The following is a 9,761-nucleotide window of genomic DNA, read 5'->3' as shown; positions in this document are numbered from 1 at the left end:
CAGGGTGAGGAGATCTGACACAAGATTCCGTGCTCCCAGATGAGACTTGGCGTAGCATCTGTGGGAGCATAGTGCTCTTTAGGCCACTGAGACCCGGGGAACCTCACCAGTTAAAACCCTAATTTTTTTTTTTTTTTCAGAACCTGGGATTGAACTCAGGCCTTTGCACTTGCCAGGCAAGAGCTTATTCTACTGAGCTATCTCCCCGGCCCTAAAACCCTAATTTTGTCATCAAGGCAAAATCCTAATTTTGTCATCAAGGCACATAAATATAGCACAGTCAGACCCATGCTTATTCATTAAAATGTTTCTATTAATGAACTATTAATTTTTTTTCCTTGGGAAATTTATTTTGGATAGAATAGTTGAAGATATATTACAGTGACATATTGCACAAAAGAACTAGAAAATAATTTAAGAGAGTATTTTAAGCACAGGTTTCCTGACACATGCAGAAGCAGGTTTTCTCCCAGGCCTGCAGGTCACAGCTGGTAGCTTCGGTGTGTACCACAAAGTGAAGATGTTTTCATCAATGAAAAACAGCTATTCACGTGATAAACCAAAGCTACGTTTTGTAAAATAAAGTTTTTCATCAAAACCCCCAGTAATCTACCAATAAATCTTTGGTCGAAATCTGAATCAGCTCTATAAAATGCAGAAACACTATCTAATCAAAATATTTACTGTACGCACATCTCTATAAGGCCAATCACTTTCAGAAATAAGCCCTTTAGGTATTTCCATTTTATTTTCAGTTGATAGATGATTCCAGTTTTATGAAACCTCACCAAATGAAGCAGCTGGTCTAGCCAAGCCAGGTACTAAGAAGACATTATCTTCTGTCCTTTTTACCAGCTTTCCTCTTTCCAGAGAGTAAGTGCTTAGGCTTCATATCAAACACATGTCTATCTGCCTCCCCTTTCTTCCCCAAGCAATTCATCTTCTTCTGAGCATTCTTCATCATGGTCTTGGCTTTCTTCACCATCTTCACATCCCGAAGACCAGAAACATCACGTGGAGTTCAAGAGCAACTCCGACTCCAGGCTACAGAAGTTGGTGGAACAGAATCTTCCCGCTTTCTTTTCCTAGTGACACTCTGAGACCTTCTTGCCTGGACTGCATAGTGGGCATTGTCTTTATCATACATGTCAATACCAAGACTTCGCATCTCACTCTCCAAAACTGTCCGCTGAACCTTCTTAGCAGTTCGAGGCATCCTTGGTCCCTGGGTATTCTTTTCCTTCGATTGCAGAATTTTCAGTTTCTTTTTTTCTCTAATCTGTTTTGCCAACTGTCGGATTTCCACCATTTCTTCATCTTCACTTTCAGATTCACTGTTGTACTCTCGAGCAGCTATTCTTAACTCTTCTTCTTTCTCTAACTCTTCCAATTTCTTCATCATAGCAGGATCAATATAATCAGCTACATTATGGCCTTCCCAAATCTCTGGTATTTTATCATATTTTTCAGAGGAATTCATTAAATCCCAATATTTTTGAAGATCCAAAATATAATCATCTCCCATTTCCAGCTCAGGATCTCATTCCCTTTTCTTCTTGGGCTCCACAATTTCCATTCTTTTCTTGCGTGCCACTACTCCTTCTGGGATGAAAAGAGGCCTCTCCTTGTCATCTCTCTTGTTTGTTATAGCTAAATGCAATCTGTTCAGCACTTCATTCACTTTATTTCCTTTCATTTTAATTTCTACTCGATGAGCCAAAAGCCTATCAAAAGCCTCTGTTTTAACTTGAATAACACCTTCTTCAGTCAGGGTGCTGGTTTCCACAACAGGGAATCCTTTCGGCCTGCAAGTCTATAAATATTTTCTAATCCTCTTCAGGAAGTTCAGCTATTCTCTTCACATCACACTTGTTTGCTACAACTACAAGAGGTTTGTTGATAAAGAGGGGCCTGATATTCTGGAAGAGCTCTAATTTGAACTGTTAATTTTAATTGTACAAATTTTATTAAGCAATGTTACTTAACAAGAAAAAAATCATAAAAATAAAGTATTAAGTTTTGAAGACCAGGGAGATAGCTCAGTAAAATAAGCGCTTGCCTGGCAAGCGCAGGGTCCTGAGTTCAATCCTTGCTACCGCAAAAAAAAAAAGTATTACATCTTTAATATTTACTCAATGTTAATAAAAAAATCAAAATTTTCAATACCATCTGTTTTTTGATGTATAGAGACTAAAAAAGAACACTAGAAAGTAAATTCCAGGGGACAGCCAGGTAGCACAGCAAACTAAAGTGCCTGCTTAGGCAAGTGTAGGCAAGTGTAGGGACGGTGGTTCGATCCCCAGCACCACATACCACACCAGTCCTGTCCTCAGGGTGGAATGAGCCAGACACACACACACACACACACACACACACACACACACACAGACGTGTGTGCGCGCGCACGCACACACACACACACATTCAAAAAAAAAGAAATTCCCATATGAGCTACATTGAAAATACCATCAACACTTTACAAAAAAGGTCTTTACTTCAATTACCACACCTAAAGCAGGCAGTCTGCACACACACAACAGCACACTGCACGCACACCCATCACTTATACTCAATGCACCTCTTTTGCTTTCCTGGCCCTTGTGTAGGATGTACTGGTCATCCCAGTGGCCTTACTGAGATGCCATGAGGTTCTAATGTATTATACAGAGTATAGTTAACAGTAATATAAAATATCAATAAAATAAACTATTAAATTCTTCTTCTTCTTTTTTTTTTTTTTTTTTGGTGAGCCAGGGGATTGAACTCAGGCCCTTGTGCTTACCAGGCAAGTACTTATTCCACTGAGCCATCTCCCCAACCCCTTAAGTTCTTAATATGTATTGTGCATTTAGAATAGACAGCAACATTTTCACATCAGCTGTGTACTTGCTTACAATGCCTAAAAGATAACAGCAAAAAAATAAAAAAATAAAAAATAAAACAGTTCTTTGGGCTGAAACATTTAGTTTTTCCTCTGCTGTACATGATCTCTTATGAGCTTCAGTCCCAACCCTCTATGAAAATTTCTCCCTGGTATTTTGCACTTATTTTCTTTGTTATGCCACATGTTTAGGATCCAGGAAAGCACAATCACTGGCCAATGCTGTGTTTGAGGTTACATCATAGTTCCTGCATAATGACATCTACTCTACTCCATGTTTGGTTTAGTTGTTGAAAATTTCCATCTCAGGCTTTCATTCTGTTGAGGTTCCCCTAATATTTCAGCCATGGTGAAATGTTGACATTAGCAATACCAGTTTGCATTTCTTTGCCATATAAGAGGCCAATGTTATATGTTTCAGAATTTCAAAGATTGTACTATACAATTCTGTGTTTTGAAATTACAACATTTCATTTGGAGTTTCTGCTGTGCTCCTGTGTACCATTCCTGCACCAGTCAAATTGTCCTCTGTTAACAAATGTAACTTCACAACAGAGCCAAAGACAAAAATCACACGATCATTTCATTAGATGCAGAAAAAGCTTTTGATAAAGTCTAACATTCATTCATGATAAAAATTCTGCAGAAAATAAGAACAGATGATCTTTACCTCAACCTGATAAAAGCTGTCTATGACAAACCACCAAATGTAACATCAGTTGAAAAATGGCAAACCAATTGTTCAGTGTCACATTCCAATTAGTTTGGGAGATGGGAACAACAAATTTGTTCATAACACCATTCAGTTTATTACCATAGTAATAAGGACCTGATGCCTGAGTTTCAAGATAAATGTCTAAATTGAAAAAATAATGAGTCTTTGCATCTAGAAGAGCGCACATTTTTTGTGCCATATTTAGTTTTAGGTGTTATTTATTTATTTATATGCACCAGAGATCCAACTCAGGACCTTGTGCTGGCCAGTTCAGCTCTTATGCCACTGAGCTATCTCCCCAGTCCATTAATTTGTATATCTATATCTATATCTATATCTATATCTATATCTATACATGACTATATATATATTTTATGTATTTAGTACAAGGTCTATAGGGTCTCACAATGTAGATCAGACTTGTAGTGATTCTCCTGTTTTCAGCCTCCCAAGTGCTGAGATTACAGCCACGTGCCACCACACCCAGGCTCAATCACACCTCAGTGTGCCCTGGGGCAGGGCAGACACAGCACGCCGGGGATCAAGCCCTGTCCACTGCACTCTGCCTAAGTAGGTATGTTAGTCTGTTAAGCTATCTGGCCGGCTCAATTATTGCCATAATTTGATTCCTTGCTTTTCCATAAATCTTTTACATTCCTGTGATCACTATGAAAAGTCTGTGCTAAGTACAGAAGACCTATGAATGCTTTAGTCCAGCTAGTGAGGGGTCATAGTATATGTATTTTTGAATATGGCTATTGGTGCATACAGAACACTTCACTTGCATTTTGGCTTTGTGTATTTCACAGCATCTTGTAGCATTCTGTCTATTAAAATTTCCAACATTTAATGTCATTGCTAGCATTTTGCCCAATATGTTTCACACCTACCAAGAAGACCATCACTATATTTTCAGACCTAGTTCTAACATTGGATTGTTTCATTTGACCCTGTGGCCACTTTGCAACATTTCACCTAGTCAAATATGTACTCACGTTGCTGTTTTCTTTGTCATCTGAATCAATGAGTTCGGCATTCTCTGTGTCTGCATCAGGCAATTCTTGCTTCATGTCACTGTCACAGGACTTTGGCCCACATGACCCATGTCAGAGTCATCATCGCCATCATTACCACCAATTGCCCCCAACACTCTTCTGTTATGAAAGCATATATTTTACATAATGGGTCACCTTCATCATCCATACATGAGTAATCTGATGACTTCCTTCCACCAAAACTTGCAGATTTGGTTTTTCATGTGCCACTGTTTTGATTTGGGCTACTTCCATCAGTAAAATCTACATGGAACAGCACATGTGTGGGGGCAATACAAGGCCAGAATGCCTAAAGCCTGTCCTGAAACATCATGCCTGAGACAATTCCAGTTATTAGTTGCTAGGTAACCCTGTGTCAAGCGATACTATCTTTGTGAAATGCATAAATAAATGCCCCTACTGTGGTTGTTCAATTCCTTTCTTCCCATCAGGAGAGAGAGGGCTCCACCTGACCTCAGCTTCTCTCTTTCTCTCTCTCTCTTTCTCTTTTTGACTGGGAAAAAGGTATATATTTAGAATTAGCCAGCTAGACTTAGCTTAGATGATCCTGGCTTTGTTGGCAACATCCAATGCATCATAATTGGGAGCCAGCTGAACATATGCCTTCCTCTCTCCATCAGGTCTGATTAGGGTATTGACCTTAGCAACAGCAATGTCACAGAGCTTCTTTACAGCTTGTTTGATTTGGTGCTTATTTGCTTTGATATCCACAATGAACACGAGTGTTTTTTTTTTTTTTTTTTTTTCAGAACTGGAGATTGAACTCAGGTCCTTGTGCTTACCAGGAAAGTGCTTATTCTACTGAGCCATCTTCCCGGCCCCACGAGTGTGTTGTTGTCTTTTTCATGGCTGACTCTGTGGTCAGGGGAACTTGATGATGGCATAGTGACCAAGCTTGCTTCTCTTGGGAGTGCTCTTCCAAGGGTATTTGGGCTGCCTCAGGAGCCGCAGTGTCTTGGGATGGCGAAAGGTGGGTGATGTTGGTATCCTCTTCTTTTTGTGGCTGTTGATGCCTTTCAGCACAGCCTTCTTGGTCTTCAAAGATTTTGCTTTGGCTTCAGCTTTGGAAAGGGCAGGAACTTCCTTCTTCACCTTTGGCACCATCTTGGTAAAAAGGCCTCATTTCTTGTCTTTATTTCTTTATCCTCTTATCTTTTTTTCACTGGGAACATTAAGAGCTGTGGGGGATGCAGCAAAAATGAAAAGAACATGTTTCTTTAAAAGACAAATCCTAAAGAAAAAAAAATCCTTTAAACAAATGGTGTGCTTTACTGGACCCTCCGTGATGCTTGGGTAAACATGCAAAATCTAGTTTGCTGGGTCATAAAGATGGGTCCAAATCCTGTTTTATACTTTTGCACATGTGCACACTCCTTGCTGTTTGTCATGCCAAGTGGGTGCTTCTTGTATCCCTCATGGAAAGGTACTGAGATGCACTTTATAAGAGAAAAGTAAGGGATGGGTTCACTGGACCCAGGCTTAGGCCTTGAGTGCTGTCACAAATGTACAAAATAAAATTTGCTTCATGTGATTGAAATGTGGGTAGTATGTAACTGTATGTTTTTTCTTAGTTTTTTTACCCCCTCCTTTTGTTCACTCGTTTGTTCATTCCTTTCTTCTTTCCTCCCTCTCTTTCTTCCTTCTTCCCTCCCCCCATTCTTTTTTCTTTCTTTCCTTCTTTCTTCCTCCATCTGTCTCAAAACTCCCTGTCCCTAAGGAGTTCTTAGAAGGCTTCATAATAATGTAGCTAATAGTGGGAGCAGTCTGGGTATGCAGGCTATTCAGGAATGAGAAGCAGTGCTTTGATGACTCAGGTGTCACATGACACAGCCTTCTGGGCTCTGTGGAATGTTGACAAGACAGCAGACTGGACTCTAATGATCCTCAGTCTAGCACCCAAGTGATTTCTAATTCCTGGGAATTATAAATATCTACTTTTTAAAATTTTTGTTTTTGTGTATGCATATTTTATTTATTTATTTATTTTTTGGTTTTGGTGGAACTGGGGACTGAACTCAGGCCCTTGTGCTTGCCAGGCAAGCACTTATTCTTCTGAGCCATCTCCCCGGCTCCTGTACATATGTTTTTGAGACAGGATCTCAATATGTAGTTCAGGGTAGCCTTGAACTCAATATACAGCCCAGCCTGGCCTCAAACTCTCTGCCATAGCCTCTTTTTTTTTTTTTTTTTTTTTTTTGCGGAACCGGGAATTGAACTCAGGCCCCTGCACTTGCCAGGGAAGCACTTATTCTACAGCCATCTCCCCGGCCCATAGCCTCTTAAGTGCTGGGTTTACAAATAAGTTTCTCCTTTTCCTTCTGCTTCTCCTTCTCCTTTTCCTTTTCTTCTGCTTCTGCTTCTCCTCCTCCTCCTCTTTCTTCCTCTTCCTTTTCCTCTTCCTCTTATTTTTTCTTTCTTTTCTTTTTTTTTTTTTGTATTTTAGGACAGGGTATACAGGGTCTCACTGTGTAGATTGGACTCATAGTGATCCTCCTGTTTACAGCCTCCCAAATGCTGGGATTACAGGTATGCGCCACTATGCCCAATCTTAATTGCCTTCTCAGTGCACCCTGGGGGGCAGGGCTGGCATGACATACCGGGAATCGAACTCCCAGCTCCTGCATCTGCCTAAGTAGATGCTTTAATCTGATGAGCTATTTGGCTGGCCCTTCTTTCTTCCTCTTCCTCTTCCTCTTTTTTTTTTTTTTTTCTTTTTGAGACAGTTTTACTACGCAGTTTAGGCCTGCCTTAAACTTACTTTATAGCACATGCTAACCTCGAATGCACAGCAATTCTCCTGTTTCAACCTACAGAATGCTGGAATTGCAGGTTTGTGCTACCATGCAGGCCCAAACATCACTGGGCCTCATTGTACACAAAAATAAAGAACAGGGCAGGGGAGATGGCTCAGTGGAATGAGCGCTTCCCTGGCAAGCACAAGGGTCTGAGTTCAATCCCCAGTTCTGGGAAAAAAAAAAGAAAAAAAAAAAGAACAGAGATGTTTTTTCCTCTCAGACACTTTCTATCTAAAAAACACACTTTTCTTCTTTTCTTATTATTTATTTATGTATTTGGTACAGGGTCTCTCTACACAGTTCGGACTTGTAGTGTACCTTCTGTTTGTAGCCTCCCCGGCACTGGGACTGCATTTGGTGCCACCACTCCCAGTCTTTTTTTTTTTGGCGGAACCCGGGATTGAACTCAGATCCTTGCATTTGCCAGTCAAGCACTTATCCTACTGAGCCATCTCCCCAGCCCCATCCACTCCCAGTCTTGGTGGCTAGCTCAGTGCACCCTGGGGGTGGGACCAGTGTGGCCTGTGGTACTGGGGATTGAACTCCGGTCCCTCTGCTTGCCTAAGCAGGTACTTACTCCTCTCAGCTATCTCACCTGCCTTTCTAATTTTGTTATATTCATCTAAATAAAAAGCGCATCTCTCTAATTAGTATCATTATTTGTTCCTAACTCGTGTAAATTAGACTTACGATTTCCACTAAAGAAATTACCAAATCAGCTTCCAAATCAATTTCCATTTTTCTCACTTGCTTGCCTGTTTTCTCTTACACTTAGTATATAGGAGGCATCGGGGTGATCCCCTTGCTCAGTATAGCTCATTTTATTCTCACAGCAAGCTGAAGAGGCAGATGGTATCATTAGCTTTTAGATGTGCGCACTCAGGGGTCCTGTGGATTGAAGTAACTTGCCTAAAGACATGCAGCTAAAATGGGATGGAGCCTCAGATGAGACCCTGCCGTCTCACTCCAAAGGCCACTGAATGCAACACCATCTTCAGCTAACTGATGAGCTTCTCCAAGACGTGCACAATGACTCCAGCATCCACTGAACTCATATATCCTAGGAAGATTCTCACTCGACCTCTTTAGACTTGTACTCTTTTTTAGTGTCACTAAAAACATACAAACAGGTATTTACCATTAAGGAAGTGCAAAGATGAAGGTGAAACATGGACGTAGGAGGAGAAATTCATTTGAAAACAAAGCATGTCAAAGGGAGGAAGTAATCATGCAGCACCACATGCCGGAGCAACAGAAGTGCCTGCCGCTCTTTTCTCCGGGCACCTTGTCATCCTGAAGTAGGGATGTTAGTAAGCCTGTATGAAAAACAAGTACAAAAGGACCCCAAGATAAGCCAAAACTAATCAGAACCTCATGGATCTAAATTTAGAAAAGTTGACAGTTTACTAAATTGAAAAGTCACCAGTATGGAAAAAAAATCAGGGAGGAATTGAATTCTGTAATGTAGTCTTCTTTTCTTTTCTTTCTTTCTTTTTTTCTTTTCTTTTCTTTTCCTTTATTTTTGCTTTTCTTTCTCTGCAGTGCTTGGATGGAACATCCAGGGCCTCACATTCCTGAGGCCACAGCTCTAAACTGAGCCAAATTCCAAGTCCTATTATGGAATCTTTTTATGCTGCTTTTATTTTTTGAGAAAGGGTCTCCCAGTGTAATTCCGGCTGGCTGCAAGCTTGCAGCCAGCTTCCTGCCTCGGCCCTCAGGGACTGGGCTTACAGGCACACACCACAGTGCTCTCAACTGTTACGGAGGCTTGAAAAGTGTGATGTGGCCCAACAGTCAGAGAAGTTATGTGACACAATTATCTGGTGCTCGCCAGCTCAAGCAGGTCAGAGAAAACATTCTCATGAGTACAGGGAGCATTTTTTATTTAAATCAGGTCAATTTTCCATTTTATAGGACAATTTTTGTACAACACTTAAGAATAGCTAACATTTTAAAGTGCTTAGTATATGACAGACATATATACATAGCTATGCCTAAACAATGTGTGTACATGTATCATTTCTTGAACCTCATAGCAATCCTATGATGTATATACTATTTTAACCTTCATTTTGGAGTGGCTTGTTGAATTGCTTGATGTTGTTCAGCTAAAAAACAATGAACTGGATCTGTTTATTCAGAGTCCAAGCTCCTAGCCACTATGCCACTCTGCTAATTTCATTTATCTAGAGATATATTCCCTTTTTCCCCCCAAAATTTTATTTATTTATTTATTTATTTTTAAATTTTATTTATTTATTCATTTAGTGTGTGTGTGTGTGTGGCCAGCTCAGCCCACCAGGGGGCGGGGCTGG

General features: G+C 40.4%; 1 pseudogene; it reads right to left on the bottom strand.

Annotated features, from left to right (window-relative positions):
* Positions 1-366: 366 nt before the first annotated feature.
* LOC101566011 lies at positions 367-4,666 on the bottom strand (annotated as a pseudogene).
* Positions 4,667-9,761: the final 5,095 nt, after the last annotated feature.

Source organism: Octodon degus, unplaced genomic scaffold (assembly GCF_000260255.1).
Source record: "Octodon degus isolate 3935 unplaced genomic scaffold, OctDeg1.0 scaffold00040, whole genome shotgun sequence".
Lineage (NCBI taxonomy): Eukaryota > Metazoa > Chordata > Mammalia > Rodentia > Octodontidae > Octodon > Octodon degus.
This window is presented reverse-complemented; position numbering and strand designations above follow the sequence as displayed.